The sequence below is a fragment of the Lygodium microphyllum genome, chromosome 12, assembly GCF_053477565.2.
Source record: "Lygodium microphyllum isolate KBCC chromosome 12, Lygodium_microphyllum_v1.1.10, whole genome shotgun sequence".
Taxonomy (NCBI): Eukaryota; Viridiplantae; Streptophyta; class Polypodiopsida; order Schizaeales; family Lygodiaceae; genus Lygodium; species Lygodium microphyllum.
Window position 1 is genome coordinate 42,851,123 of NC_141146.1, and position 27,928 is coordinate 42,879,050.

Genomic DNA, 27,928 nt, shown 5'->3' on the forward strand with positions numbered 1-27,928 from the left:
AAGAGGATCCATCAGAATAGGCGCCAAATGACTTTGAAGAAGAGGATGAGCTTCGACACGATCTCTTTCTTTGTCTTGAAGTAGAATGGGACTGCCTCTTAGAAGTAGTTGGACTTCTTGATCGGCTCCTTTCATTGGTATGGCTTTGTCTCCTTGAAGTAGATGGGCTTCTTTCCTTGAATTCTTTGGGATTCTCAACTTTTTCTAGTTTGAGAAGTTGCTCACGAATTTGCTGATTCTCCTCTCTAAGACTTTGAATGGCTTGAAGCATAGCACTCGATTGATCCATTGAGACTAAAGAAAAAAAATATATGCTCAAGCACTCAATGCAAGGGCTGAAAACAAACAAACTTATAGTTGTAAGCACTACCCGTGTTGGGGGTGAGGACCGAGCCAAAGCTCTGATACCACTGTAAACGCCCCGAACAACGTAGTATGCTTAACAATTATGATATTCGCTTGTTTTCAAGATTTAATATAAAAGAGAATGAACACTTAAAGCAAAAAATGAAAATTACTCACAAAATTATAGCCATGAAAATGTAAAAGTAATGGAGACAAGATTGAGGGTTGAAGATGGGCAACTCCCCCTCGAAGGAATGTATTTCTGCTCAACCCAAGTCCCTTAGGGAAGAGCTCAGTTACAATCAACCTGAGAGTGAGAAAAAGGTAATTCTCACTCTCACAAGATCATGCAAAGATGTACAAACACACATGCATTATCTATTATCCAATGATAAGAACTGATTTATTTAGAGTATGAGAGAAGAAAAAGGGGAAATCAGCCTTTCTCCATCGTTGATCAGCAGTACATGGATAGGGCTTGCTTCTTGTTGCTAAAATGGAAGAAAAAGCTCGAGAAGGAGGTGCTGTGATGAATTTACAGGCTTGCTGTCCTGTAAACAGCAGTGATAGAAGAGGGCATATGGAGGAATTTGATAATGGAGAAGTGGGGGATGATGATGGGGATGGATGGGGCCAGTTTCTGGCTATCTGTGGGTGCACGTACATGAGTTTACAGCAAAGAAAAATGATGATCAATGAAGAAAAACGAGCTCTTATTTATAGGAGAGGGGAGAGCTAGTACAAAAGGGGAAAGTGGAGTAGCACAAGACAAGTGTCCAGCCACATGTCATGAGATGTGACAAGTGGTGGGACACTTGGAAACTTGTGTGACAAGTGTGTCTTGACATTTCTCTCTTCTCTATGGCCTTCCTTTTTGGGTTGAATACTGTCAAGAATAGAAACAATCAAATTTAGTAAGCACAGTCAGAGTACAGAACTTACTATTTTGAGAATGACATCCCTATTTTTTAGGACTAGCATCTTTAGGCTAATTCGAGGCTCCTAAAATTTAGGAACCTCCTAAAATTTAGGGATCTCCTAAAATTTAGGGACCCCCCCAATATGGGTATCATATGAAAGCTTTTTCCGTGTACATCGCAAAAATGGTATCCGAATCTTCATGTGACTTTCCTATGCAAAGAAATGTGCATTTCAGGCTTTCAGCCCATACATGCACGTTATACAAGCATTTCATGATCATGCCATCTTGTTGATTGTAACTGTCTGTTCTGGTGGATCTAGCCCACACTTCAAGGCATCAATCCTTTCTGTGTGCGAGTCTAACCCTGATATGCGTGAGTTCTAGTCACAGGTGCCCAATCGGGTCATATAGGTGGAAGTGTGAACTATCTTTTCTCTAACCCACTGCGTGGGTCCACCATAACCTGTGACCACTCATCAGTGGCTAGCTCCAATGCACTTTTCTTTATATCTAATTAGTGCAAAGGAAATAAATTTAATAAATCATTACATAGACAAATTAATGAAAAAGGATACAAATTCTGTTTCTATAGAGTTGTGACAAGCTTATCTACATTATATAAACTGTTCTTTCTAATTAGCAAGTTTCATTGCAATCAAAGAGTACAGGCCAACTAGCCCTAGGAGCCTCTTGTAGCTATAATCCAAGGTAAATCAAGCAAGGTGAAAGATTTTCTTATGCATTGCTTATTTGGTTATTTTTTTGCTTCAATGCCTTCACCTTATCCTTCAATTGAGCTCTATGTCACTAACTATGAGTTCATAAGGAAATAAAAGGTAGCATAATGAATGTGCCATAACCAAGGATGGACTATGTGGGTGCATTCTAGCTATAGAATCACTAGTGTATCCTCATGCTAGTCACCTAAAATGCCAATGAGTAATATCCTTCCACATCACTAAGGTGCATAGTAGATGTCAGCTCATGTAAAGCTCAACATCTCAACATAGTGCATTGCATCTAGAGCACTACACCACCTTGCACATATAGATTAGGGTATAAAATGCTATTGTATAATACCTAGCCATTCATGCTAGTGTACTAGCACACTGCATTCATACATAGTGCATGCATTCAATATACATACACAAGCACATATGTGCTAATGCACCCATCCCTAGTCCCTCCCACTAGTACACTTGCCTAGCATCATCCTATGCACACTAGTTATCCTAATGGACTTAATGTGAACCATAGCTTGGACTTTAGAACACTAGCACGTTAGACCTATCCTTGCACATCAAACCTAGCATACTAGCCTAGTGTACTACACCATGCTACACTCATACACTAGTGCAACATGTGTAGTGCAATATGAGTGTCCTGGCACTACTCACCACAACTAGTCCTTGCACAAATCATAATAATACACTCACCTTGCAACTTTCCTAATATACATCACCCTTAGGAAACCATGTACTTCCATAATACTAATCTACTGCTCTTATGCACTAGTGCATTATACTAGTAGTGCACATGCACTCATACATGTGTAGTATGCCTAGTGCACATAGACTAATATACCACATTCAAAACCCTCTTAGTGTATTTACCATTGCATATCCCACTCTACACATCATAGTAATAGATCATAGTAATAGGGTACATCATTCCACCTTCATACACATTATCCATCCCTAGCACACACAAGTGTCCTAATACACCCACTAGTGCACTTGTGCTCTAGTATACTCACTTTGCACTCTTCTACCATGTATGTCTTAATCCACATGTGCACTAGCCCATCATCTATACTTCAAGCACTATGGACATGTACACTAGTACACCTACCATATCGAAAGCATATCCTCTATATTGAGATAAGATAAATGTGCTTTTCACCACCCCACAACACTCGATTCATTATATCCTAGTACACTACATAGTGCATTGGCACAATATACTCATGCACAATCCACATGTACTACTATAGATGCACCATTGTACACATATAATGCACATGTAGAATGCACAACAACTAAGGTACAATGTGCACTAGTGCATCATCCCATCCTAAGCTATCTTAGAGCATTCATCCTTGCATTCCCCATACACGCATGACTATACATAGGTATCCTATTTCACCCTATTGTATACTACTCATATTAGTATACATAAGTGCACTAGTATGATACATATGCATTACACATATATAGTGCATGTGCACAATGTGCTACTCACCAAGAGAATCATACACAACCATTTCATATCCCTCCTATATATATCACATAGTGCATACATAGTGTGCACTTATGTGTTTAACGACCATATCTTACCCATGCCATCACACTCTAGTACACATGCACAACAAAAGGGAACTAGTACACTAGAACAAGAACCTAGTGCACTACTCTAGCATACAATGACCCTTGCACATATGCCCTCATACATGCTTTGACACACACAACCCTTGCACATGAATCCTCTTGCACCATCCACATAATGGCTCACCAGTGTCTCACATCCATTGCACCTAGGCTAGTACATTGTAACATTTCGTAGGAACCCTCCCCCCCCTCCCCCCCCTAAATTTCAATTAAATAAAAAGGAAAAATTTGTCACGTATTCCCCCCTTGTCATGGACGATAGGTGGCAGGGGGGAAAGAGGAAGAAGTGGCACGTTGACGATGGTGGGAGAGGAAGCCGATGAGGACGTTGACGAAGCGGAAGTGGGAGAGGAAGATGATGATGATGTCGCTGATGGAGGGGGAGGCCACTTGGCCAAGCACCCCCCTTAGGCATATCGACCCCATCGTGGCCACCTGGAGGGGCCAAAGAGCCCCCGTCATCATGCAAACAGCACCACCCCTCTACCTTCACTCCACGTTCCCCCCCCCCCCCCCCCCCCCCAATTATAACCTCCCCCTAATCACAACAAGGGGGATAGGAGGCCTTGGAGGGGCTCGACATGCTTAGCGGCACATTCAAGGGGAGAGAGAGAGAGAGAGAGAGAGAGAGAGAGAGGGAGGGAGAGAGAGAGAAAGAGGAAGAAGAAAGGGAAGTGAGAAGAGAGAAGAAGAAGAAGAAGAAGAGAGAGAAAGAGAGAGGGAGAGAGACTTTCTGAAGAATGTTCTCCCCTTCCCCACCTTAGAGAGTGGCCACATGTGTTTACCCTTCCCCTCCTATCCGCGAGTTTAACCCCTTCCATCGCGATAGAAGGAAGTCGTCGGCACGCCATCTCTCCGACAAGAAAAAGGAGAAGGAGATTTACAAGTTGAAAGTATGGCCCCAAAATGGAGGATGATATGCACCAATGGAAATCCCACGTCCGACAGTGGAGCCACCGGTCAGGGCATTACCGTCAATACGAATGCAATGATGGGTATGGTTAAGCCATCTCCAAATACCCAGGTACAAATTGCCATCTTCCCTATTTGTGAGCCATATGCTATATCACTTCGATATGTGCATGAATTCATGCAAAGGAGTAGATTGAACTTATTCTATTATTATAAGTTGGCATTATCATTGTTTCTTTTAACCCAACTTAGTTGCAAAATGCCTATTTGCTGTGATAGCACAATTAGAAGGAGGAATTAGTCAAGGGTTATGAATGGTATAGTCACTAATAGAATGACATTAGAAGATTGTGCATATAGGCGCTGGGTTAAAGCATAGTCAAGGGCTATAGCTAGCATAATTTCTAGAAGAATATGACATTAAGAATCGGGAATAGGAAGCTCTAGTTTAAAGTTTGGATACTTCAAAAGTACTTAGCCTAAGAGCCCAAGGATTAAGAAAAACTAGATTCTAGCTCAATGCAAGGCTTGTCGGAGTCTAGTTACTTGGGATCATCTTGCACTTATCTTATTAAGTATTTACATGTTAGGCCTAAAACATGCTTGATATACGAAAAAAATTTCTTGTTTGCTTCATGGCTTGGCTAAGAGCTAGTACAAGAAATTAATCATAAGGATTAAAGCTAAAATGTTTTGAGATCCGTCTGATAACTACGACTTCCACCAATCCAATTCAGGGTTGGATTATCGATCAATGTAGGTAACCTATAGAACTTACATCATGTACAGTGTTTGAACCCTTAACATATGTCTTAGCCAAAGGAAGGGAGTGTTAAGTAAATTCTACACAGAATCGCTCTTTGATCCCAAGGGGGAGAGCAAACACATGATGGAAAGGTTATCACGACTATTTTCGCAATGTTTGGAAAATGATACCTTTGTTTTGGTGGATCGATCAAATAAGTCCTAAATGCTTTTGCACTAAACTGATTGTTGGGATGTGATTTGGATGATTATTCCAAGTGCTTGTATTTGATGGTAAATGCATGGCAAGGGTCAGTGATGACAAGTCACCATGGAAAAATAAAGGAATGTTTCCTTGGAAGATGATATTAGGCTGATTGCCTTGATTGCGCTTGATTCTTAATTGGATTAATTAAGGAATGATATTTTTCGTGGGTGGATCATCTTTAAGGTCGCGCCATGTTTCAACGTGAGAGGGCACTGCTCAATTCACGAGCTGAAGGTCGAGTGGTGAAAAGGCCAACCACGGAAGTTGTGTCTCACTCCTAGGTCGCTTGGGGTTAGCGGAGCTCTAGACACCCCTTGCCTAGTCCGGAATGGAATTGTAGACTTCCGTGAGCCCAACGTCTAGGGTGTTGGAAAATCCTATTCTAGATCATGGATAGAAATTATGGTGCCATGTGATTTGGACCAGGTACTTCTGTTGGATAGAAGGGATACATAATTTCTCCTATGCAGGAGACAAAGATTAATGTGAAGATAAGTTAAGGAATTTGTTTGAACTTGTCTGTTAAAGGATTGCTTGCTCTGTATTTCGTGTCTATGACATAAATTATGCAAGTGAACCCTGTTCCCTAAAAGGCCTATTTAAGGAAGTTGATTTTGAATGTCACACATAAATGTGATAGAACCTAATTATAAAACTAAAGCTATCAAGGGAAGCGGGTGGGCGAAACCCCGACGGGTTTGTCCTATGGAAGGGTGGTCCCAGAGAACTGAGAGGCTTCTCATAAGATTTGTTCGACCTTAGCCATTGCTAGGTTAGAATCCGATTCATGCTATTTTAGGCGACTGGAATGGGACTATGTCCTACGGCTAGAGAGGTTGAGTGGCACATCCCTCTCATTTCCCACTCTCTTTGAACCAAGTGTGGTATGGATCTGCTTCAGATTGGGTATCTCTGCGTAAAGTAGGATGTCCAAAATCTGATGCTAGGATGCTGTCAAGAGACCTTGTCCACTAAGAATCCAAATTTTGGGTCGATCCTAGTGGGTTCAGCCCCGCAAACATTCCATTATGAGGCAGACTCAAGAAAACCTAGGCGAAAAACCTTGGAATATTCTAGGGGAGTACCAGGCGGTGACGCTTAGATTCATTTCTCGATGGACCACCAAACCGTGCTTGGACAGCTGATATGGGCATGTTACATACATATATACTAGTACACATGTTGTCAAGGAGAGAACTAAGAGATGAGAGAAAGAAGAGTAGAGGAGAGATAAAGGAGGGACAATGAGAGAGAGAGAGAGAGAGAGAGAGAGAGAGAGAGAGAGAGAGTAGAAAGTTAGGAAAGAACAGAGAGAAGCCATAGAAGCTGTGAACAAGAAGGTGAGGTAAAAGAGAGTAAATGTATCAATGTTCTAAAGATGTGAAAATTTACATGTCTCTTCCTTTTATACCTATCTTAATGTGATAAGATATTATTATTAATTCCTTGCTAAACATAGCTTCTTCCTATATTCTTACAAACCATCCTGTCCCAAAGGTTTTTGCCCACAAAAACAAACTTACAAGAGTTTGAAAGGATGGATGAACAAGTACTACTCTGTTTTCAGCTATACAAAGTATGGAAGTGAATGAAAGATTGAAAACATATGGACTAAAATGAAGACATGAAGGTAAGACTTAGCTATATACATGATCCTAATATCTTCAAAAGATTTTGGAGCCTTAAAGTCTTCCAAAAATAGACTCAAAATGAAGAAGACAAGTTGCTATAAAAAATAGACCTTGTTGAACCAAATCTGTCATAACTCTTGGTAGAAGTATCCAAATGAAGTGTGAAACATGTCAAAATGTAGTTCTTGAAGAGTAATTTGATCTTATGTAAGTTGCATATTTTGAAAAAAAATGATAAAATAAAAATTATTCTAAAATAGACTATTATCAAGAGCATGTCTACACCATAACTGGCTCCACATTAATTATGCTTCAATCACACCAATGCATCTTATCGATAAATAAACTCATCTAATATGAATTCGAGACTCCAAGAATCTTATTTAGGTGGTAGACCTCTCCATATAATCAAATATTCAATGATAGAATGAGATCAAAGCTTCTTCTCATGCAGACTTATGATAGCCTTAGGGATGTACTAAATAAGACCTTATTAATCCATAGGTGGCAACTCATCAACTGTATCCAAAGGAGTACCATAGAAAGGCTTGAGTTGACTAACATGGAATATATTATGAATCGTAGTGGAAGAGGGTAGTTCCAATCTATATGCCAAATCTCGAATGTGCTTCAGGATCCTATAGGGTCCATAAAACATATGAGCAAGTTTGTTACTAGAGAAAATCCTTCAAGAAGGCAGAGTAACGAGACTTTGACACTTTCAATCGAACTAGTTCCTTCTTCTTGGAACTCTAAAGGTCACATTTTCTCATCTGCATACAATACCATATTAGAAAACTTGGGATCTCCCAAATTCCACTTTTAAATAAGGAGTAAAGATTTGACCAAGTGGCTAAATTTTAACCATATATTTGAGAGTGGGACTTGGGGGGATTTCTTATATAGTATCTAAGGAAAATTTCACCTTCAAGTAAGGGGATAAGATTTGACCATGTGTCCGAAAATTACATTAGAAATTCCCAAACTTTATGAAAAATTCCAAATTCTTGAATGTGTGGTTATACATCTTCATTTGATCTTGGACCTTCTTAAGATTCATCTTACACTACTGAAAAAGGGTTTGCATTCTTTCATATTCTTCTTTTCCGTGAGGATTGATTTTCTCATTGAAAATGGTAAGAACACATGATAACTATACATAGCCAAAAGGGTGAAACTCCAATACTAGCATGAGTGGAGTTATTGTGGGAAAACTCAGCCAAATGAAACCAAGAATCTCACCTATATTGCACATCATGATAGGAATGATGAAGGTAGTCTCCAACCACTTGTTTATCATTTCTGTTGTCTGGCCATCAGTCTGTGGATGATAGGCTATAGAAGCATCAAATTTAGTGCCCATGGAGTTAAATACCACTTGTCAAAAGTTAATCATGAACTTTGAATATTTTTCATGTACAATCACCTATGGTAATCCATATAACCTAAGGATATTCTCCATAAAGTGAATAGCTAACTATAAAGTAATGAACTATCTCTTGGTAGAAATAAAATGGGCTGCCTTGGTGAGTCTGTCCACCACTATATAGATACTATTCCATCCCCTTTTGGTAGTAGGTAAACCAATAATGAGGTCCATGGTAATATGTGTCCACCTGCCTTCAGGATAGGTAGTGCTATGACAAACCACTTGGCTCATGGGTGATGCCCTTAGTCTACTAGCAAAGCATACCTTTTATAACAAAATACTTAACATATTTCCATATCCCTTTCCAATAAAAGATTTTTTTGAGCTTATTATAGGTTTTAAAAACTCCAAAATATCTAGCTAAAGGTGAAGAATGCAACTCCTCTAAAAGAAGTAGAGGGAATAACAATCTTGCCACTTAACAAAATTACACCATTTTTAATCTGATAATGTGAGTTTTACTCCATGTGACCTTGTTGTAATTTTTGTAAAACATGAGTGAGCTCATCATCCAAAAGATAGGCTTCCTATATTTCTTCAATCCAGTCACTATGTAGCTCAATCATAGCTGAAACTTTACATGCCTACAAGTGAGAAATGGAATTAGCTATCATATTGTCTTTGCCCCTTGTATGAGAGATGTCAAAATCATAATTTTGTAGAGTAGCTACCCACATATCCTAATTAGGAGTGATATTGGACTGAGTGAGGAAATACTTTAAGACCTTGTGATCACTTTGAACTCTAAACAAATAATGGTGCCACTTCTTTATCATATGTAAGATAGCCAACATCTCTTGGTCATAAACATTCATAACCATTTTCTTATATGTAACCTTGTGATCACTTTGAACTCTAAACCAATTACCATACTAATAATGGTGCCACTTCTTTATCATATGTAAGATAGCTAACATCTCTTGGTCATAAACATTCATAACAATTTTCTTAGATGTAATCTTATGACTTTCAAAGGCAATAACTCCATGCTTCTATAACAAAAAAGCCCCTATACATACCCACTGGCATCACACTATATGATAAACTCTTTCAAAAAATCTAGGCATACTAGAATATGAGCATAAGTAAGGAGTTCCTTTAACTAGTTGAAGCTACAATCTCCCCTAGGTGTATCCCAAAAAAAAAAGTTTATTATTTAACCTATCAGTCAAAGGAGCTAAAATAGCCACATAATTCTTAATGAATCGGAGATAAAATAACAATAGACCAAGAAACCCTCTAAGTAAAGTAGTGGTAGTAGGTATTGGCCAATCTTTAACACACTGCATCTTCTTAGGGTCAGATTGTATCCCTTTTTCACTAACAATATGGCCTAATTACTCCACCTTAGTCTGCATGAAAGAGTAGTTCTTCTCCTTAGCAAAGAGTCTATGATGCCTCAATACATCAAAAACCTTTCTCATATGTGATAAATGATCCTATAAAGTCTTGCTGTAAATCAATATGTCATCAAAGAAGACTATGACAAACTAGAAGAGGAAAGGCTACAAAATCTTGTTCATTAGGCTCTAGAAGGTAGCTAGAGCATTAGTAAGCCCAAATGGCACTACTAGAAATTGGTACAATCCACCATCAATCATCCTAAAGGTTGTCTTAACTACATCACCCTCTTGCATACTAATCTGATGATACCTTGATCTCAAGTCAATCTTGGTAAAGAATCTAGCCCCCTTGAGCTCATGAAGCAAATCATCAACTCTAGATATTGGGTATTTGTTCTTCATTGTGATCTTGTTTAGATCCTTGTAGCCAAAACACATCTTGAACGATCCATCTTTCTTTTTCACTAGCAAGACAACTAGAGACGTGTAAAGTGAAGAACTAGATTCAAAGAACCCCATCTCTAGAAGCTTCTTGATTTGCTTGGCTACTTCTTCACGCTCACACTTGGACAGGGTGGCTTATTGATTGGATTTGAGTTTGGCTCCAAATCGATAAAAAAACACACTTTTGTACCTTTCTCGTTTTCTTGAAATTTACAAAGAAAAAACTATATTGATTTTTCATCATAGAGATTTGGATGTTTTAATCTTTTAATACTTAGTTCTTACTAATTTTCACTCTACTTTTTGAGGTTTCCAATGGGATCAAGGTTATCATAAATGAATTATTGCTACTTTTGATATATTTGGTCATCATCATGAATGAAATATAAAGATTATAAACCTCTCTATATCTCTCTATCTCTATGTTGTCATATCTTACTTTCCAATAGAGGTGTTGCCATGAATGAGTGAGAAAGAATGTGAACCTCTTTCTACCTCTCATGGTAGCACACTTTATAGTGCCATTCTACTTTACACACAATAACTAAATTTTTGGATTGATCTTCAATCTCTTTATTCATGTGAAAAATAAAAATTTATGAGCACCTCTTGTACTCCTTCTTGAGTTATTGAATAGTGATAAGTTGAAAATTAGATTTACTAGAGATTCCTTGTAAATGGATAGGTTATTCATCAAAGATAAACTCCATATGTAGCTACAAGAAATCCGTAGTAATCTTTCCTAAGGTCATCAACCAATCACATTCGAGTACAATATCTATGAGCCCATTTTCAAAGTAATCAGAATTACTATTGCTTCATAATTTTTAGCCAACTGTAAAGAAACCTATGGGCAGAATTAAGTGCTAATTTCTTCTTCACCACTTGCTATTTGAACTCTTATGGGCTACTATAAATCCGTGGAAATAAAAATCAATTTGTCTAGAATTGTCTTATTCACAAAACTCTATGCCACTATCTATCAGGATAAACATATCCTTTCCATGAATATTACCCTTCATACAATGTGTATTAAGGCTCCTAGAACCTATCCAAGCATCCATGGAAATTCAACAATTAGTGGTAGCCTATGGCTCATCACGAATTCCTCTTGGATCAAAAGGAATACTACCTCCCCAATCAAAAGGAAAGGTATCAACATGATCATAAAAGTGTTCTTGTAGAACTTCTTCCTCAACATCCTCATTTTCAATGGTAGTCACAAATGCATTGGCCTCATCATTATCATCCTCTAAGTCTTCAAACACTAACATATTATGGACCTTGGATTTTGTATTTTTGTATACACAGTTTGTTGCATGATCAGTTATATACTTCTCCCTAAATTTGAAAAATATGCATTTTTCTATGTATCCATGAAGCTTAGAACCTTAGAACCTATCCAATCATCCATGGAGATGGAACAATTAGTGGCAGTATGTGGCTCATCATGAATTCCTCCCATATCAAAAGGAAAGTGTCAGTAGTATCATAAAAGTATTATTGCCTAACTTCTTCTTCAACATCCTCATTTTCAATGGTAGTCACAAATGCATTCGCCTCATCATTATCATCCTCTAAGTCTTCAAAGACTAACATATTATGGACCTTGGCTTTTGTATTTTTGTATATACACGTTGTTGCATGATCAGCTGTATAGTTCTTCCCACATTTGAAACATACTTCCCCGCACATTTAAAATCCTTCAACTCCCTTTAATGAATATGTTCCTACCCCAAAATAGAACCTCCAAAATGAGACGGTAAACTTTCAAAAGATGGATACGAATTAGTGTGGAACCTTCCCAATGGTAGAGGACCTCTAGAGAGTTGAGGATTTATCCCATAAGCTTTGGAATTAGTACCATTCATATTGTCCAAATAGTCATCATACCTTTGTGAAGTCTCTCCTACTTCATATTGACTATTGGGAATGCCCCTTTGTCCAATGTTTCCTTGGCTTTGACCATTTTGATTTGGTGACTGAAGTGGGACTAATGTATCATTGTCTGCTTGTGCTTTCTCCCTAGCATCATTGATTGCCATTTTCATTTGCATTCATTGGGAGAATTGAGCCATTATTTGAGCATTGGACTCTACCAGTTTTTCAATCTAAGCTTTCTTTTGGTCAGTGGAATTTATCAACTTCTCAATAGAAGACTTCATTTGATTACTAGACACTACCATTTGTTCAATTCTAGATAGTAGTCCCATATGCCTTTGAGCATGGCTATTCTCATATTCACACATGGTATTATTAAGTGCATTAATGTATCCTTGCATTTGGCTCTTTAGAGATCTCTTGAGGTATTTTTTCTAGCATGGAATCTCTGATTTTCCAAGTATATTCATCTTGGGCCTTATTCTTTCCCATGCAGTCCTACGGTACCCCCTATCAAAAAACTAGCTATAACTTAAGCTAGAAAACTTTGATTACCAAAATTTTTGATTCAAAATAGAGCTAATAATGCTCCTTTTAGGATGAGATATACCATGTCATAAAAATTTTAGAATAAAAATTTTTGCAACTCAATCTCTAAGGTTAAACTATCCAAGCCTACACCTTGTTTTAACTTGTAAGTACCCTCCATATGTGAGAAAAATGGTAGTACCTAAGGGCCTCCAAACCCTATGGGAGCTAGATAGAATCTTTGGGCAACCTGTAGTATATACATCTATACTTCAATGATGAAGATGGTACCTGTAATGACTTGTATATACCCTATAATGTCCTGTAAAATCCTTGTTTCACCCTATTTTGAACTTCAAGGTACTTGAGTCTTTGAGATTGTTTCAATCATCAATTCTCCACTCATGGTACTTGTGCGAGTGATAAAATGGTAGGACAGGCTCCCTTCATGAGCTCCAAATCACTAGGACATGGGGAAAGTTTCCCTTAGGTTGGTTAGTTGCACCCCTTTGGGATCAGTCACCTCTCTATTGTCCCATTATCTCCCTCGGCATCCACCTTTTTCCTCAATGGGAATATCACCATGGTAGTGATATGTTGATCTAATCAATTAGCATGATATGGATTACTAAAAATTTTATTCAACTCTTTCCATGAAATGCAATAGGATTGAAATTGGCAAAATGAATAGGGAGATTATTACCACGTAGTGACTCACTGTTGAATTACCTTTTACAATGGATTATGATATATTTTGCCATGAATTAAATAATCATCAATAAATTGATGGATTAGAGTAAGTAATCTAATCAATCAATTGGTCTTTAATCAATGGGATTGAATGTAATGCCAAAACTTCAAGGAAGAGCTTCTAATTCCTTATTTGAATCAAGTAAGCAATGCACTCCATGAATGGGATGATTTAACCAATAATGGGCTGAAGTTTGATGGAATATTGTCAATTCTTTAATCTTTCAATCAAATGATGGAAGGTCATTAATTGGATGAATGAGAGACATTAAGAATTGAGGAGAAATACCTCTTGTTAGCTTAATGAAGGCTTGAATGATCCCCAAATGCTTGATGAAGCCTCTAGTTGCTCAATGTTGCTGAAATAACCTTTAATCCTTGTGCATTTAATACTTACAAGTAATCTTGAAGCTTCAAAGCTTACGATTGAAGCATTGAACCCATTTTTTCCAAATCTTGACTCCATAGAAGCTCTTGAGGTTGAATCTTTGGCCATTCTTACTCGATCCTTGCAATTTCTTCAAGAATCTTTAGTGAAACAGATCCTAAGGCCAAAATGATGAACATTCAAGAAATTGAAGAGAAATTGAAGCTTGATCTGAATCTTTCATGGCTATCCATGCACAATTAGGATTTCAAGAGAGCTTGAAGATGAAGAATGGAGTACAAATATTGATGATTCCTGAAGGATTTCACTTGTTGTCGATGACAAGTTGAAGTATCAGGACCTGAAGTTTGAGAAGGAGAGCAGAGAGCAAGCTAAAAATAGTTTGAAAAATGCACTGATTTTTTCAAGGTTGTCCTATGCACCATGATGAAGCTTGGCTGGAGTTGATGGATAATAAACATGAAGGTCTTAAAGCAAGGAAGCTTGGTCTGGTATTACTTTGTCAAGAAGAGCAAGGATTTGAGAGATAGAAGAAGATCTTGGTTATAAACTTAGGAAACATGCAGGGAAGCTTCGAGAAAGGGGAAAGAGAATCATCTCTTTGGAAAGTAATCATAGTTTGTTTCTCTCCTAAGTCCGATTAACTCCTATTTCACCAAGTTACCTTCAAAATAGTCTCTAACAATACATGACGTGCCATTTTAGCCACAGTTTGACCAAATCTTTCTAAGATCTTTGTTAGAGCTCCAGGATTAGTCTCTACTCCAAGTAAAACTTTTGTAAGTACCTACCATGTGGCTCTTGTATTTGCTATTGTCCAAGATTTAATGGTGGAAAATTGGAGAAAATGTTGAGATATTGGCAATCACACCCAACTTAGCCTCTTTATATAGAGTACTGTGGGCTCATGATACAAAATTTCATATGCACAGTGGTGGAAAGTGCAGCAGCCTAGTCTATTCCTATAAAGTATTGCACTTTCTCTCTTTTTGAATGCAATGTCATAGTACTTTTGTACTTCCAACAAAGTGTTTGTGCCAGTGTCAACACACAAGACTATGTTTATGAGTTCAAGCTTCCATCTTGGAACCTAATTCACTTGTGTGACATTTGGTCTTGATGTTTGTTATCTCATGAGCTCACTCTTCCTCTTTCAACCTCCATAACCATGCTCTAGATCCAACATTTTTACATGGTATCAGAGCCTAGTCGAGCATGGCTTAGCTCTAAAAATCACTCCTTCAGCTCCTCTCAACCTTTGGTTAGCTCAACTGCTTGACATAAACCCTTCATCTTCCAGCTCCATCTTCACTCTATCTCTCTTGGCTGCCATAGACAGCACCTACCTTCCTCTATTGGAGTAGCCATATCTCTTCAATCAGGCGATATCTCTTCAAGATTTCTTCTCAAAAGTTGTTCCTATCTTTCCAACTCAAAATTGCTTAACATTGTGCAACATACAGCCTAACATTGTTGAAAAACACAGATCTCACACAAATTTTGTTGTTGTAAATTGGACATGTTCTCTCTCCCTAGTGTGAGCATTATTCCACAAGTTATCATAGGGAATCTGTTGATCATATAGGGACTTAATTTAACTAAGAGGGCTTGAGAAAATTCCACTCCAGCAGAGAGATATTAGAAGATTACTCAGAGGTAGTACTGTAGGAAGCCATAGCCACAGCCTACTATTGTTCAACTGATGGCACCATCATCACACTTCACAATGTAAAGGGCTTCCATATGACTTTTGAATTTTATCATACGGGCTACCTCTTGAAAAAATTTCAACTCAAATGGTCATGGATGAGCTTCTACAGCCAAAATATCAGGCTACTGTCGTGAAACCGTAATTGGATGTCACTTACCTTCAAGCTCATTTTTTCCTTCATTTTCTCTCTCTTGCCACTTAAACCAAGCCAAGCCTACTCTAATCTGAAGTTCTCAAAAAGAATTTCCCATCAAATAAGCAAGGAGAGGGGTGAAATCCAAGCATCAAACTCAAGTGCCTAAAAGCATAATATCTATTGATACTTATCAAGTGTTATTTGACACTACATTCCTTGTGTCTCTTGACACAATTAAATCTTTTCTGGTCAAATTTTAAAGTTTTGGTGCTGATTTGCTGCTCTAGCATGGGCAAAAACTCTTCAATTGTTCGATTCAAGGGGGTCGGGTTCCACACCTCAAACCTACATCAAGCTCCTCCTGATGAAGAAGGGTCTTTGGGCCATTACCAATGGCAAAGAGAAGAAGCCTCGGGATGCAGGCCTTGCAATTACTTGGCAAAAGAATGATGACAAAGCACATGCTATCATTAAGCTGGAATTGGATGACAACTACATCCACCATATGGATACCTGTGAAACCTCTAATTATACATGGAAGAGATTAGATACTTTGTTTGGTGCACAATCAAAGTCATCCAAGTATGGACACCGATTGAATTTTTCAGGCTAGATATGAAATCAAACACATCTCTTGCAACTCACTTAAACTACACGGAAAGTCTCTTAACTCAGCTTGGAGGAATTGATTTCAAGATGGATGAAGATAATGTATTCGTGTGTTGTTAACAAGCCTGCCTCTCCTAACTATAATAATGTGTCAACTACATTGATCAACATGGCTAGTCCTAAACTGGTTGACATTAAGGCCTCCCCGCTAGAAGAAGAAAAGAAGTTAAAATCCAAATAAGAACCAAGTATCTCTAAATATGAACAAATATTATATGTAGTACCAGGTACAATGGCAAGAAAGATCAATTGGTATGTGACTTTTGCAAAAGGATCGAGCACATGAAGAAATTCTATCATGCCAGGAAGTGGTCCCAAAAGGCCTATCTAGTTGCTATTAAAGAAGAAGAAGACCATGGATCAAAAGAAGAAGAAGATGAAGAAGAAGACCACTAGGAGAAGGACAAGCCTCATTAGTCCTTCTATTTTGATAGACTTTTTTAGCCTTGTATTACTTAGCCTGTAATGTCCCCCCCATCCCCCCCCCCCGTGGCCCCCGTACTATACCCCCCATGAGAACCCCCCCCTCCTCTAAGAAAAATTTTCAAATTTTTTTAACTCCCTCTCTCTCCCCCCTGCTAACTGCATGGCGGGGAGAGAGATAGAGAGAGTGAGAGTGATGTAGAGTAGGGGGGGCATGCAGCCCCCCCAGATGGCGGGTGGCACCGCCTTACCACCTCCCCCTTCCACCTTATAAATCTCCCCCCCTCCCTGGACTACAACGCTCCCTCTCCAACCTCACGATAGGAGGCCCTCCTCCCTGGCCTATGTACACAGGCGGCCCCCTCCATCATCGTCCGTTAGCATAGCGCCCTTAAGACAACGTTCCTCCCCCCTCTTCATCATCTGAAACCCCCCCAACGATTAAAGCCACCCCCCCTCCTTGATTGCCAGCTCGCTGCGGGCCCCCGTGAGCAGGAAAAAAGGAGAAGAGGGAGAGAGAGAAGGAGAAGAAGAGGGAGGGAGAGGAGAAGAAGAAGAAGGAGAAGAGGGAGAGGAGGAGAAGAAGAAGGAGAAGAGGGAGAGAGAGAAGGAGAAGAAGAGGAAGAGAGAAGAGAAGAAGAGGAAGAAGAAGAAGAGGAAGAAGAAGAGAAAGAGGAGGAGAAGAAGGGTAGAAGAAGAAGAAGAAGAGGAAGGGAGAGAGAAGAGAAGAAGAAGAAGGAGAAGAGGGAGAGAGAGAAGGAGAAGAAGAGGGAGGGAGAGGAGAAGAAGAAGAAGGAGAAGAGGGAGAGAGAGAAGGAGAAGAAGAGGAAGAGAGAAGAGAGAAGAGAAGAAGAGGAAGAAGAAGAAGAGGAAGAAGAGAAAGAGGAGGAGAAGAAGGGTAGAAGAAGAATAAGAAGAGGAAGGGACAGAAAGAAGGAGAAGAAGGAGAAGAAGAGGGAGAGAGAGGAGGAGAAGAAGAAGGTGAGAAAGAAGAAAACTTGAAGGGAAATCAGAAGACGACATTGACCACCCCCCCTCAAAAATGGTGTTCTCTAACCCCTCCCACTATTCTTGTTGCTTATTGTTCATGGTTTCTCTTCTATACTTAAAGTGCATGATTATGAAAACTCAAGTGTGTGAGTTGCATGAAATATTGACTAGCCTAGTATATGAAATATTGTCACACGAAATCTTGCAAATACGGGATGATTGCATGGGAGTCAAGGGGACAAATAGAATAGAACCTGCATGGATTGACACACATGAAATGATAAGGTTTTCATGCAAAAGGATGATAGAGTACATTAAAGTAACATTTAGATCATGCACATGTCAATATATGTTATCTTGCACACACAATGGGATTGCACGATAAACATTGTTAGAATAGTAGTTCTAAAAGAAATTCCGGTTAGGGATCCTTGTCCGAACTCTAGTCGATAGATGAAGATTGGATAACCTATGCCTAATCAGGTTAAAATCTTGTTAATGCACTCTTGGTGATGTACTAGCAATATGGGTTAGCACTTGGTGACCTGTGATATTAGATAGCTACTCTAGGAATTGGGTTGATCTTCTACCCTAAATAGGTGGCCATGATTAATAAAGGTCAAGGTGAAATCACTTAGATCATTTAAAGGATCTAGAAGGAATTTGTTAAATTGACCTTGCGAAGCCCTAACCCAAGGGGGAGAGCAAACTTTAGGGTAATTGATTTATGCTAAGCATGTTGCTTGGAACTGTTGAAATGGTTTCTAACGAAGGTTGATCTTGTTAAAGATGGATTGTTTGACCCAAGTTATGCTTGGTTGTTTAAAAAGGTTTACATCCAAGTTAAATTCTGGTTGTGCATGCAATGGGATTGCGATGCCTTGAAGCAAGAGGTTGTGCATTCAACTGTTTGTTAATGTGGTTTTTGATGTTAAGGGCCAAGTGGGGTGTGATTGATGATTTCATGGCCGGGTTTGTGATGATTGATTGCCATGGGAAAAAAAGAGATGTTTTCCCTACTAAATTTTATTAAGCTGGTTGCTTCAGCTGGTTGACTTCCTGAAGGGATAATTAAGGAAGGATGGCACTAGCTACCCCCTGCGAACCGCCAAACCCTAACCAAGGGGGTTATGAATCTGTGCCGGGAATGTGGACCGAACCCGCCGCGAGAGGTCTCTCCGTGGAAATTACTTGGTGTAGGAGGACTCTTGGGTGCCAGTGGGGGCTCTGGCCGTAAATCCCAATGCCTCCGGACCCTACACAAGTGCTCTATGTGACTCGATGGGATCTTGAGGCCTTGATACTAGTTACAAGGTGGAATCTTGGTAGGATAAACCTTCGGGTTTTTATTGCCAAGAGACGGAAGGATTTTTTTGCGGAAGCAGAAAGGAACACTTAGTTCTCCTGTATGGGCAGGAGACAAACGTTAATCTGAAGATAAGTTAAGGAAGTGTTTGATCTTGTTTTATCTTGTCTTTGTGTCTGTGCCCTAAATTACGTAAATCTCTTGTGATTAACGGGTTAATTAAGGAAGCTGTAGGTAATTAGATAACTAAAACAACCCCCAAGGGAAGCGTGGTGGATGTGACCAATGGGAAAGTTGTCCATATGGTCTTTGAAGATTCTATGGCGACAGATACCATGTTGCTGTCTTACATGTATCTACGAGGTGATCTGTTGATTCCAGATTTCTATCCGGCCGTTCCCACTAGGATCGACCTAAAGTCTGGGTTCCTAGCAGTCGAGTCTTCCTAACAGCCTTCTAGCGTCGGTCGACAGCCGCTCCACTTTGTGTAGATACAACTGGACCAAAGTAGACTCATACCACACTTGGTTCAAAGAGAATGGGAAACGTGAGGGATGCATCACTCAACCGTAGGGCATAGTCCCATTTCGGTCCCTTAAAACGGTATGAATCAGGGTTATACCTACCACACACCTTGTTGAAATCAACTCCAATTCTCTGTGGATAGGACATGTAGGTAGGATTATCCCTCTCATATGGTAGTGTATTATAGAATGCCATCCAAACATCTAAGTTAGAGTCCTTGATGTTTCTTCACTACTTTGATTATGCTTCATACACCTACACTTTCCTAGGAACCTCCATCACCTTGTCCTCCCAATAATCTATAAGCTCCCCTTGCCACCTTGTTGGGTGTCTAATTCTCTTCTCCGACCATCACTTTTCCAGCCTTGCCAAGAGCTTTATCACTTTCTCCACTACCCTTGGAGATAATACTCTGTCTATTGTTCAAGGAAAGGTGAAGGAGAATTCAAAGGGTTGGTTGCAATTCTCCCACTGCTCCCATACCACTAATTCCTAGTTCCAATTCATAGGATGACACTCCTCTCCTCGAGGAAAGGCCACATGATAAACTTGTTGCAGCTTCATTTAGAGTTATTTTTTTTGCTAGCTCTATTTGTTCCCTCTTCTTGTGCCTCATTTCCACCATTCTCTTGGGGGTATGGCTTCCTCACCTTGCTCTTCTGTTTGTGCTCGTGTTTGCAGTGGAGAGCTTGGTTCTCCATGCAATTCTCTTTCTCAATATGGTTGTGCTCAAAGTCTAGCCCCTCTTCCAGTATTGACTCTCTCGGCTCTTCAAGGAGAGGTTGTGCTTGTTGCTTTGGCTCCCCAAACCCTAGCAATTCAAGTTCTTGCATAGTTAGTCCATGGCTATGATCAAATAGGCTCTTTATTACTCCACACCTAAGCTGGTGCTAGCTTTGGGGTCCTTGACATGCAATCCATATTAAGAGCTCTTCTTGCCGCCTCTAATTTCCTTTTGAGTTCATCCATTATCTCTTCCTCTCTTGTTTAGGTGACATTTGGTACCATATTTAAGAAGGCTTTTTGTTGCTCAAGCATCCATATCTCCAAAGCTTCAGCTTTGCTTTTTGCCATAATGTGTTCCCTCTCTGAATTTGCTAGGTGGTAAGTTAAGTCTTTAATCCCGTTCTCATTCTTAGTTGCCCATTCTTCTGCCTTCCCTTTCATTTGCTCCAATCCTTTCTTCTAGTATTGGGCTAGGGTAGTGATTACTTGCTCTTGCTCTCACCATAATGTATTCATTTTTTCTTTTCTTAGTTCGGGTGCTCTACTTGGTCCCTTAGGATGGCCTTCTCGTGGAGTGCTATGTGAATTTGGTTATGCAGTTCTGCCATATTTCTCCTTTCTTCTTATTCACATTGTGCCTTTGCCTCTTATAGCTCTTTGGATATTTGTTCTCTTTGTTGCTTCAAGCTACTGACTCATGTTCTCATTCTTAGCTACCCATTCTTCCACCTTCCCTTTCATTTGCTCCAATCCTTAGTTCTCGTATTGGGCTAGGGTAGTGATTACTTGCTCTTGCTCTCACCATAATGTATTCATGTATTTCTTCTCTCAGTTTTGGTGCTCTACTTGCTCCCTTAAGATGGCCTTCTCATCACGGAGTGCTATGTGAAGTTGGTTATGCACTTCTGCCATCTTTCTCCTTTCTTCTTACTCACCTTGTGCCTTTGCCTCTTATAGCACTTTAGATATTTGTTCTCTTTGTTGCTTCAAGCTACTAACTTCTTCCTCAAGGCATTGCTTGTCCTGAGACGTGAGAGCACATTTTGTCTCTAGGGCAATGCGGCTCTCTCTTTCTTCATCATATAGGTCTTTTACGCTTTCTTCACCCTACCTTACCTTTCAAGACTCTTTTAATGCCATCAATTCTTTGGTTATTATGGTAATTTTCCTCGTCTTTTCTAGCTGGTAGGTTGCAAAGGCATTCCTTTCATTGTCTCGCTTGACAAGTGCAGCCTTTTTTTTGTATTCAACTTATCATGTTAGTTCTAAAGTTATTTCACCATCTCATCGTACTCTTCTGTGTTTCACATTACTAAGGGCACTGAAGTAGTAGATACTTTAAGGGAGGATACCTTTGGCCCTTTGTGTGATTCTGCATTAGCTACTCTACTAGCCTTTTGGTTCCTACGATGAGTGGAGCTCCTTTTCTTGGTATAGGTACAAGCTCTTATACTTTGCTTATGAGATACTACACCCAAGACATGAAATTACTTCATTGGCTTCCCCCTTGGTGGTTCCTTGTGTTGAAGTGGTCATGGTGGGTCCATGACTTGTAACGTGTTGCTCAAGCTATTCCTTGGCAATACATTCTTAGTAGCCTATCAAGAGATGTCCTAGGAAGCACCATCCGGGATTTTGATAAAACGCTCAAAGTTTGCTAACTAGGCTCGCTTGAGTCTACCCTCCTGCAGTGGAAGTTTTGGTTGCTTCCACAAGGATTGACCTAAGTTCTTCTGGTCAAATCTATTACTAGCAGCTAATTAATATTAACAGATTCTAAAGTGATGTGAGTCACTCTTTTTGGTTTCTAATGGTCCATCAAGTGCGATTTTTGTAACGTGTCCCCCTTGTCCACTTGTAGGACACGTCTTAGCAGCCCATTAAGAAGAGAGTCTAGAAAGCGCCGCCTGGTACTCACAAGGAATGTCACGGGGTCTGCGAACAAGATCTTCCCAAGTCTGCCACGAAGCGGAAGCATCTGGCTGTTCCCACTTAGGACTGACTTGAATCAGGGTTTTCCTAAAAGTCAAGTTCCTAGGAAGTAGCTAGCGTCGAGCCCCAGACGAACCACTTTGCGCAAAAGCATCAGGGTCGAAGCGGATTTATACTGCACTTGGTTCAAAGAGAATGGGAAACGAGAGGGATGCGAAGCTCGACCTCTCTGCCCGTAAGGCATAGTCCCATTCCATTCCCCTAAAACAACATAAATGAGGAGCTTTTCTCGAAGGAATTGGTAGCGATTTATGCTGTTTTATGGAAACGGAATGGGACTATGCCTTACGGGCAGAGAGATCGAGCTTCGTATCCCTCTCGTTTTCCATTCTCCTTGAACCAATTGCATTATAAATCCGCTTTGACCTTGATGCTTCTGCGCAAAGTGGTTCGTCACGCTTGCTACTTCCTAGGAACTTGACTTTTAGGAAAACCCTGATTCAGGTCGGTCCTAAGTGGGAACGGCCAGATGCTTCCGCTTCGTGGAAGACTCGGGAAGATCTTGTTCGCAAACCCTGTGACATTCCTTGTGAGTGCCGGGCGGTGCTTTCTAGACTCTCTTCTCGATGGGCTGCTAAGACGTGTCCTACAAGTGGACAAGGGGGACACGTTACAGTTGGTATCAGAGCGAACCATCGGAATCTAATATTTACAAGGGAACTTAACGAGGGGAAGTAGAGCAATATTGCCGCTAAGAACATTTCCTTACTTACTTATGGATGTTGGGCTGCAGAGTCGCGAAGCATGGAACAAATTCTTGGTGTTCCAGGTTATGTTTATGATTGCAATGCATGCTTTGGATTATCGACGGAGGCTAGGTATGATGAATATTCTAGACCGCATCTACAATCCTTCACCCTTGTACGTGGAACGGAGGTGGACGGGTGAATCAGGGATATATTACATAGCAGCCCACCGACTTGCATACCTTCAAACCAACTTGAAGAGAATAAAGTGGATGGAGGATTTAAAGATCGTGAAGCTGTTCATCTTTGTCGAGGCTCATGCAAACGCAACCCTGCATGTCGGCGGTCGGAAAGTCAAGCAGAACAAGTATGTGTACGAAGAAGTGACGCGAGTAATCCCTGTCGACAGAATCAAGGTGCTGGGACGTTATGAGAAGAATGGGTATCAAAGGAAGGGATACCCCAAGCTTCCTATGACCTATCGATTCCTGAAAATCCATGACCCCTCTCCATATTATTACTCAGTCCCCATGGCCAAATGTAACACAATCCTATTTTCCCCAAATTGATGTGCCAATCAGCTTGTTCTACCAATAAATGTACTCAAAAGGGCTTTGCCCACATGATTGAATAAGATTTTCTATCACTGTCTGTCATGGCTGTAAGTGTTGGTAAAGGAGTTAAGTGATTAGGTCACTTGGCTAAAAGCTGAATTGGGCATGTTAATGTAATGTGAGAAACGTTTAGTAAGTTTTGAATGTAAAGAATCTTATTGCCCAGGCGCAACCTCAAGTGCAGATTCCTAGTCCAACCCCTGCACTAAGTATAGCTATAATTCAAGAGAAGAAGTTCCTTCTCAAACAAATCAAGCCACCTGAATTCAATGGTAAGGGGAGTGTTCAAACTGATGCCGAGGTCTGGATCGAATCCATGGAGGATTATTTCGAGGCAGCAGGAACTACACCCGCTAACCAAGCTATGCTCGCCAAACTGAAGCTTACCGATGAAGCTTGAGACTTTGGTGGAAACAATGGTGCAGAGACTAAGGGATCTCGGAAGGGTCAATTTCTTGGGAGAAGCTAAAAAAAAGCTATGTGAGGGAGATATTTGCCACTTGCCTACCGCACACAGAAGATGAACGAATTCTATGAATTAAAGCATCTTGGACTATCCTTGGATGTATATTATTCAAAGTTCGTCTCTCTCTTAAAGTATGTGCCTCAAATGGATATGACTCAACAGGTGTCAAAGTTTTGTGCCGGGTTAAATCCACCCATAAACACCTGCTTGGAATCAATGCGCCCAACAGACCTACAAGATCCGCTCATTCGAGCTGCACCAATAATACAGGAGGTGCAGATCAAGCCAAGGAACAACAAGACTTGGTCTTATAAGGATAAAAACAAGGGAATGTGTAGGTCTCAGGCTAAGAGAGCACAGGGCCAAAACCAGGGATAGAGGAAGAAAGCTAGGGCAAACGCTGTCAACAACTTCGTTCCTACACAAAGTAATGGCCGCAATCTCCGTTTCTTCCATTGCAATGAGCTTGGAAACTTTAAAAGGTAGTGTCCCAAGCTTAGCAGAGGACAATGCCAAGGGCCATTCCAAGGAGCCGTCCATGGCCAAGGAGCCACCATCATGGCCAGAGGAAGAACCTCCAGTGTTGCCAACAAGGAGCTGGGTGATGAAGAAGATCCATCCATGGAAGCAGACATTGAGAGGGCAACAACTCATGCTGCTCTTCATAAGAAAGGCCCAAATTGCCAATTCTCGGTGATTCAAACTCCATCGGATTATCAAGGTAAAAGCTTCAAAACCTTGATTGATTGCGGCAGTACACATTCCTTCATTTCACTAGTCTATGCAAAAAGATTAGGAATAGCCACAATAGATGCACCTACTTTACTTGTGGAATTAGCGAATAGTCGAGAGGTCTATTGTACCAGGCAAACTGCTAAGGTGAAATTCCTACTGGGTGGAAAGTCGACTTCGGTCAGATTTAGGGTAATGAACCTAGGTGTCCACGAATGTTTGCTTGGAATGGATTGGCTAATACCCAATGATGCCCACATTCACTATGGAAAGGGCCAAGTCTCCTTTCAAAATTTTGAAGGGGAACTAGTCACAACTCAAGGAGAGGCTGGTAAGCCAAAAATTCAGCTGGCAAAAGCAACACGGATAATAAAAGGAGTTAGGAAGGGCCTACCTGTCTATTTTATTAAACTAAATAAGCTAGATCAGAATCAGGAATCTAGGGAAGAACCCTCCTGGTTAAAGGAATACGCGAACGTATTTCCTCAAGAGCTAACAGAACTTCCTCCTCAAAGGGAAGTCGACCACGAAATCAAGCTGGTGTGCCAGGAGCTGCACCAGTGGCAAAGAGACCATATAGGATGTCCATCCCAGAAGCGATTGAGCTGAAAGAGCAACTCAAGAAACTGTTAGACCAAGGCTACATCTGTCCTAGCAGTTCGCCATGAGGAGCTCCACTGCTATTCCAGAAGAAGAAAGATGGAACGCTTCGGCTATGCATTGACTACAAAGGGTTGAATCAATCAACCATTAACAACAAATACCCCATTCCAAGAATAGATGAACTTCTTGACCGTCTTCAAGGTGCGAAGATCTTCTCTAAGATAGATCTCAGGTCTGGATATTATCAGATAAGGATCAGGGAAGAAGATATCTCGAAGAACGCATTCAGCACAAGGTATGGACACTTTGAATTCCTAGTCATGTCATTCGGGCTCCTGCTACCTTCAACAGGTTAATGCAGGATATCTTTAGGTCCTATCTTGATGACTTCGTACTCGCCTTCTTTGACGATACCCTAGTCTACTCCAAGCAGGAAAAAGATCATGAACCCCAAGCTTTGCATTGTCCTAGAAACAATGAGAGCACACAAGTTTTATGCCAAGAAGAAGAAGTGTGCATTTTTCAAGCAACAAATCGAATATCTGGGATTCATTGTATCAGTGGAAGGAATTTCAGTAGATCCGGCAGAGACGTTATGGAATGGCCAACACCAACTTTTGTCAAAGAAATACGTAGTTTTCTTAGATTGACAGGATGGTATAGAAACTATGCTTTGATTGCAGTGCCTCTGATCGATCTACTAAAGAAGCAAATATCAATTGTATGGTCACCTACTGAACAAACCAGCTTTGACAAACTAAAGCAAAGCTTGGTATTAGCACCCATCCTGAAACTTCCTGATCTTAGTAAGGAATTTGAAGTGATAACTGATGCTAGCACGCTTGCCTTAGGATGTGTGCTCATACAAGAAGGTCATCCCATAGCATACTCTTCAAGGAAACTGAAGAGCCATGAAAGGAACTATGCTACCCACGATCTGGAACTATTGGCTATCATCCATGCTCTCAAACTTTAGAGACACTACTTGCTAGTTAACAAATTTGCTTTAGTGACGGACCACAAAAGTCTTAAATGGATTTTCATGCAGAATGAACTCAACATGAGGCAATGTCGATGGATTGAAGTACTGGAAGAATATGACTTTTAAATCAAATACCGGCCTGGAAAGGAGAATGTAGTTGCCGATGCACTCAATCGCAAGGCATTTCTAAATTCTCTGATTTTGCAAGATTCATCAGCAGCAAGATCTCTAGCCACAAAGGTATCCATGCCAAACAACCCAATTCTTGAGCTAGCTAGAGAAGAGGCATGTCATGACCCAACCTATCAGAAATTGCTAAGGGAGATTCCCATCAAGATCAAGACCTGAAGCTACAAACGAAGTATCAAGAATTCTCTATCAATAGTGGTCTTGTCTACTATAGGACAATATTATGTATCCCAACAAGCCAATCACTCAAGCAGAAGATACTTTGGGAAGCCCATGACTCCCCTTTATCAAGACATCTTGGCTATGCCAAGACCCTTAATGCGGTCAAGAAGAGCTATTATTGGGATAGGCTCAAAGGTGACGTTCTCAAATATGTCATGGAATGTTTGTCTTGTCAACACATTAAGGCCGAACATGTCAAAATTCCAGGGAAATTGCAACCACTTGACATTCCCCAAATGAAATGGGAATTCATTAGTATGGACTTTGTTGTTGGCCTGCCCCAAGTTCAGGGAGGATACAAATCCATTATGGTCATGGTAGATATGCTCACCAAGGTTGCATATCTTATCCCTGTTAAGAAAAACTATAAAGCCTCGCACATCGCAAGGTTATTCATCAAGGAAATATTCAAACTGCATGGGTTACCCAGAAGAATAATTAGTGATTGTGACTCTCCCTTCACCTCACACTTCTGGAGGGCTATCTTCGAGGCCATTGGGACTCAATTCTGTTTCAGTACAGCTTACCATCCCCAAACCAATGGTCAAACAGAACAAGCCAACCAAGTCATTGAAGATATGCTTAGGGCACACTGCTATCGCGAACCTAAAAAGTGGATTCAATATTTGCCACTGGTTGAGTTTGCCTACAATACTTCTTACCAACAAAGCATTCAGATGACCCCTTTTCAAGCATTGTATGGGCACGATTGTCATAACCCTTTGAGCCTTTCGGATCCAACCTTGAGGGTTGAAGCTTCAAAGAAGATGCTGGAAGACATGGATGACCAAATCAAATCAATAAGACAGGACATCCAAGCTGCCAAGGACAGACAGAAGGCTTACGCGGACTTGAAATTGCAAGACAGTTCCTTCGTTGAAGGTGATATGGTCTTCATTCGCGTATGTCCAAAGAAGAGTTCCCTATCTTTGGGTGAATGCAAAAAGCTAAGTCCAAGGTATTGTGGACCCTATAAGATTCTCA